This window comes from Nicotiana sylvestris, chromosome 7 (assembly GCF_000393655.2).
Source record: "Nicotiana sylvestris chromosome 7, ASM39365v2, whole genome shotgun sequence".
Taxonomy (NCBI): domain Eukaryota; kingdom Viridiplantae; phylum Streptophyta; class Magnoliopsida; order Solanales; family Solanaceae; genus Nicotiana; species Nicotiana sylvestris.
In genome coordinates this window covers 129,224,844-129,231,573 of record NC_091063.1, presented here as the reverse complement: position 1 = coordinate 129,231,573, position 6,730 = coordinate 129,224,844, and positions in this window count along the sequence as shown.

Here is a 6,730-nt window from a genome sequence, read left to right as displayed (position 1 = left end):
AAATCATAAAATACTCTAATTAATCGAAGCATATTCATGAGAATCAAACATACAGACAAATCGAATGAACAAATAGTAAAGACGAACTCAGAATCCAAGACTAAAGCCAAAAATTAGGGGTTTTCAACATAACTAGTTAGGTTTAAAGGAAAAGCTTAACAAAACCCGATTAAACACTCAGGGATCAGAGAACAACACTTTGAAATCAAAATCGTTCTTAAAGAAAGTTTCAAAAACCCTAGTTATGAAGGAAAATGAAGCGACGCTTTGAAAATCGAAAGGTTTTCATAAAGCAAGCAAAAAAATATAGTTCAAATATTCTCAGATCTGCTATAGATCTAAAGAGTTAAGAGAGGGAATTAGGGTTTCGAGAAAAATGACCCAGAGATCGAGAGATTCCGGCTTAGAAGCCATGGATCTAAGAGGAAAATAGGAAAAACTTACTCAGACAAGCCAAGGTGACTAGAGAACGGCGTAGAAACCATGGTAGGTGAGTGAACCGCCTTTTGGTTCCCTTGAGAGCCTCAAGGTAGCAAGGATCCGGCATGTGAGGGAGCCATGGAGGCTAGGGGTGGTGGTGGAACCACCATTGATACCGGCGAGTAGGAGCCGTGGTTATGCAGAGAGCTTGAGAGAGAATGAGAGAGTGTAACGGCAGAGTGAAAAAGAGGAAATGAGGGTTTGGGGGGTAGTCTATTAGGGTAAATTAGGAAATGGGGGATTTGAACCGTTGATTAGAATTGATCAACGGTCTAGATTGGATCAGGGATTGGGTAGGGTAATTTAAGAATTGGGCTTTGGGGTATTGGGCTGATTTCATTAGGTTTGGGGCTGGTTTAATTTAGGCTCGAATTGAAATGCAATAGGCTATTAGTTAAATACCCAATTAAATTAAATTAAATAATTTATAAAAATATCTGATAATTGTACAAAATGAATTTCATGCATAGAAAATAGTTAAAAATGATTACTTAGTATTTAAAAATACAAATGATTAATTTCCGATAAAAAATAGTATAAAATCATATGATTTGGCTATAATTGCAAAGTTATTGCAATTATAGCCAAAATATGCCAATTTGGCTAATTATAAAATAATTTGGTTCAAATAAGACCATAAATAATAAATTAAATCAATAGATGCTTTTGAAATCATTTGTAATGCCATTTTGTAATTATTTATTGGGAATAAAATGCTGGATAAACTAATAAAAATATAAAAAATTATAGAAAAATACCAATTTATATTAATGCATAATTTTGAAGGTATATATGCAGTTTTAAAATATTTTGGAGAAAATTGTATATCAACAGTGTGCACAGGATATTTATTCATGCTCGGGGTAGCGTTGAGGCTATGATATGCCTTGAGTTGATTGCTAAGCTATATGTTGTGATATTTCTACTATCTATAACCCTTTTGTGAGCTATGTGTACCATGTCCGAGGTTACACATATGTTAAACTCTTTATTGAACATGATAATTGTTACTTTCGTGATGTATTTGCCCGAATTGAACAATGATAGCATACTGTGCACATGCATACACCTTAGCATATCACTTATACTAGTCCAAGAGTATGAAATTTGAATTGATCATGTACATGTATTCTTGCATATCTTCTTTTTATGTTATATGTTTGGACTAGTAAAGGATAAGCGGTCGATGCAAATATAATCCGATCTAAAAGTCCAGAGTCAAATCCCACGAGAACTAAGGTTTCACTACAACTATTCAATATCACTAAGAAGATAAGCTCGAACAATTTCAAAGTTATAAATATTAAGATTCTTATGTCTTACTAATTAAGTAACAAATAAGAGTAGTAAATTAACAACTAGAGATATTAAGGGTTGGAGACAAGTTTACGGAGGTATAGAGCTATGATTTCTTCAATTATCAGAATCTTTCCCGCTATGTCTTCTATAATTTCTTCTAATTATTCTCTTCTGATCGTGAGTATTTTGGGTGTTGTAGTTCTCTCTCGAGCAACTACTACAATTTACTACACATAATCTCTCGAACTACGCTAGCTGGCACTAATTCACCACTCACTACGATCGCACTATGTTTTTGTTATCTCTAATCACGCTTTTAAACCCTCCATATTAATCTCTCACATATGTTAGGAGGATGTTGTTCAACAAATACCTAAATGCGTACCCTCTCTCAAGAAATACACACTATATAGGCACAGTCAGTTGATGACTATTCAGTCAACAACAACAAACACGTAGTTGAACAAGTTGAGAAATCTAACAGCTCAATTATATAAAAACATAACAAGAATTTATCCTAAAAAAAGTTTCATCAAAATCCTAGATCAGAAATTAGCTATTCATAGTCATGCTAACAATCACGTTAATAATCGAAAGCATTAAAATATATATTAAGGAAGAACAAAGAGAAAACGATTGTAATTCCTTGCTTCCAAGTGTTCCTGTAGCATTTTTCCTCTCCAATAATGTCTCCCCCTTAAGAAATAGGTTTAGAACCCCTTTTATACATGTTGGGGATGTGTACGGTCGAAAAGTATCAAGTCCTAGCCGAATTAGGATGAAATCCATCCTTGGGCGTCTTGTTTGGCCCCTGGTGCCAACCTGGACACCGAACTTTTTTCACTTTTGTGCTCTGCTTACCTTGGCATTTTGCTTGGTACCTGGCGCGAACCTGGGTACCAAAGTTATACTCCCTTCAAATTCTTCCTTTTTTTTACTTCAATTTGCATGCAAGCTTGCCAAATCACTTTCAATTGAATCATACGCAAATAAACACCATTATTAATCTCAAGTCACAAATATTCACACTAAAACTAACAAGATTGAGGCATATTGCAAGGCAAATCACATGCAAAAATATGGATTTTTAGCCTATCATCACCATCCCACACTTAAGCTCTTGCTTGTCCTCGAGCAACCTAAAACCTCGCTAACCAAAAAATGCAAGCAAGATATCATACAATGGAGGAACATTTGGCGATTCAACACATTACATATGACCATAGTTGATACCAATAATTAAGCTCTTTAATATGCATTTATACCTTTTTCAACTTTCACATGCCTGAATATTAGTGACCAATTTAAAACACTCAAACAACCTGCCTATAACCACCCAACCTAAAGACCTACTCATCGCCAATAAGAAGTCTCAACTCATGCACTCACCAACAAGTGATGTTTAATAATGTCACATATCTGTCATGGAATCATGTGCCTCACCAAAGAATAAGAGGGTATTTCATCCACACATTCAAATATGCATTAGAATATAATTTAAGGACATCACATACATGAACAAAGAACCACTCACTCTCACAAGGACATTCATGTGCATTCCATGGTTGTACCTTATGCTTGCTTGTAGTGTATATCTCCACTAATCTAAGTTTGCACAGTCTAAGATCAAGTAGATCTTTACGGGTTGTAATGTATGCTAAGAGACGGGTTGGATATATTTTGTGTATAGTGATTCTAAGCACTTTAATACACTACACTTAACTTTCCAAATTCCAATACACACTTTTCATGATCAATTCAAGCAATGCCACGAAATCATATACAACTTGGACCTTTTTCTTTAAGCACAAATATGCATTCACTAGCCCGGATCACGATTAATAGGAGGTGTATTCTCTCTCTCTCTCTCTCTCTCTATATATATATATATATATATATATATATATTCTCTCTCTTTTTTCAACACTCTCCAAAAATTTAGGTTGCTCGGCTAATGATCTTCCAAAACATACATGCACCATTGGCTTTTCTATGGTTCCACTCAAAAGCTATCCCAAATATCACCTTACTCATCTAGCTACTTAAGTGCTTTCGGAGGTAAAGGCTTAACAAAAATTTACTTAAGAACAAAATGGGACTCGGCTTGTATTGTAAGTGTCAAAGAAAAAGCTTATAGGCTCAAATGGGCTATCTAAGGACAATTTTATTTATGGTGGCATGATATCTTAATGGACAATCAAACGAATTCCTACATCATCTCCTAGACTCATAAAGCTTTCTTATTTCGTTTCGACTAACACACAGGGAAAGTTCTAGCAAACACTAGCATAAAATTTAATCAAAACCTCACATCACACAATGCACATGACCTCCAGTGAGGACGATTCCATTCCAACTCTCAGGTTTAGGCAAGTAATCACAAAGTTAAGACATATTAAGCAATAAAGCATTGCATGAACAATGAGTCAAGTAACTGAGAAAAAGTGTCACAGACATGCTATTCGATCTTTCACGACATCAATTTTCATCAAAACATGTTAGGAAGGTAACTTGCATGCTAAGGCTTAACTATGCTGGTATCAAATAGGTCACAAGGCACATAAGAGCACTCAAGTTTTCTTCCCTCAATTCCCTAAAAATAAAAATTACCTGATTCAAGTTACATCCCCTAGAAAAGAGCTGGCGTCAAAAGAAAAACCAAGGGAGATTATTATCTACCTACAATTAAATAAAAAAAATTAAACTTTTTTATTGGACCTTAATCCCTCAAGAAAGCTGTCCAAGAGATCCATCGTCAGTAAAAGTCCAAAAAAAATTTAGTTAAACCAACACAACTAAAATATCATAGAAAATCACCTAGACAATCTTTTCACCCCACACTTAACATTGTGCATTGTCCCAAGTGCACACCATAAATAACAAGAGGGTAAAAAAACTCTCTGGTAGGCCAAAGGCCAAAGCAACAACAACTCATGGGATACTCAGACTTCTCCCAAATCCGGTCCTTCGTGCAGATACCTCACACTTAGTTCCAACTATCTATTTTTCTTTTGTTTCCTTCCAATAGCTTTCCTTTCCATGCTCCTACAAAATAAAAAAAACTACACTACAAAAATAACACAATAAAAAATAAAAAAATAAAAAAATAAAAAAACCGTAAAGTTGGGATGTCTCCCAACAAGCGCCTAATTTAACGTTGCTCTATGATCATGCTCTTGGGGTGGTGTAAAGCCTTGAAAGCGAAAACTTAAATAATTCCTTATGCACTTTTGGCTTTAAACTGAGGAGTATCACTTTGCCTAGACGGCCTCGAAAATTTCAAAATATATGGCTCGTCTACCTCTTCCTTATTTGCTTTCTACACTCATACGGATCCATTCCCATTTCACCATCCGAATACAATGTATAGAAGTGTTTGGAATGAGGTCTAACATGCTCAAATACATGAACTTCGAGATGTTTAACATCCTCAACATCCCCGGGTTCTTTGTTCCTATTTACTTAACAAAAAAAATGTAAAACCATCATAATAAGGGGTTGGGGGAGGATAAGAAGTATAATCACAACCATAAAAGTGATCATTTTGACCACCACATATATTAGATACATTTCACACATAAGATTGAGTTGATGCATATAACACGATCTCGGGTATATTTTGATAATTTTGCCATAAGTGGTTTCCTCCGTAATAAGCACAAGGACGATCAACAGTAGAATTACCAACATTGAAACTCCCATAATTCCAAGATGCCATATTTCTCAAATCAAAAATTAAAACTGAAATTAAAAAAATTCAAATAATAAAAAAACAAAACAAAAGTTCAAACTTGAAACCTAGAAATATGTACAGCTACAACTACACTATTAGTTCCCCGACAATGGTGCCAAAATTTTATCACGCCCAACTCCAGTCCTAAAAAGGATAAGTGGTCGCTGCAAATATAATCCGATCTAAAAGTCCAGAGTCGAATCCTACAGAGAACTAAATTTTCATTATGAACTATTCATCATATAGTGTATTATGAATTACACGTATGGTCGGTCTTGGTTTTCGAGTGGTTTAGGATTGATTTGGAAGAATAATTCTTAACGAGGAAGTATTAAGTTGGAAGAGTTGACCAAGTTTGACTTTAGTGTATGTGACCTCGGATCAGAGTTTTGATAGTTCCTCTAGATTCGGATAGTGATTTTGGACTTAGTCTATGTTCGGATTTGCATTTGGACGTTTCTAGAAGGTTTTGGCTTTAATTGCCGAACGTTGACAATTTGAATGTTTGAAAAGTTGAAAGATTTGACCGGGAGTTGAATTCAATGATATCAGGTTCGGATTGTGGTTTCGGGAGTTAGAATAGGTTCATTATATCATTTCAAACATGTATGCAAAAATTTGAGGTGATTCCGAGTTGTTTAGACGTGTTCGGCATAAGTTTGAAATTTGAAATTTTGAAATAGTTCATTAAGCTTGATTTTAGCTGTGTTGTGTGATCTTGATGTTGTTATAGGTGATTTAAGGCCTCGAGTAGGCACGTGTTATGTCTTGGGACTTGTTGATTTATTCGAAAGGGGGTTTTGAGGGGCTCAAGTGTGTTTCAGATTAATTTCGGATCATTTAGGAGTGTTTTGTCAGGTCTAGTTCTGGCGTGATCGCTCCTACAAAACTTTAGGCGCAGATGTGGTCTATAAGGCTCATAAGCAATAGTTACGCATATGGAAGCTTTCCTTGTACCTGCAATGTCACAGAAGCGGAAGATCGTCTACAGGTGCGAGAGGTCGGGATTTTATATGATATTCGCGGAAGCGAGGTTTGGTTCCAAAAGCAATGTAACGACCCGGCCGATCGTTTTGAGAATGTAGGTCCCGTTCGGTGGCTTAAGGTCTCAAGCAACTTCGTATTATGTGTTATGACTTCCGTGCGTGGCCGAGTTTAGTTTTCGGATGATTCGGGGTCAAATTAGAAGAAGGATTCTTGTTTTAGAAGCTTAATTGG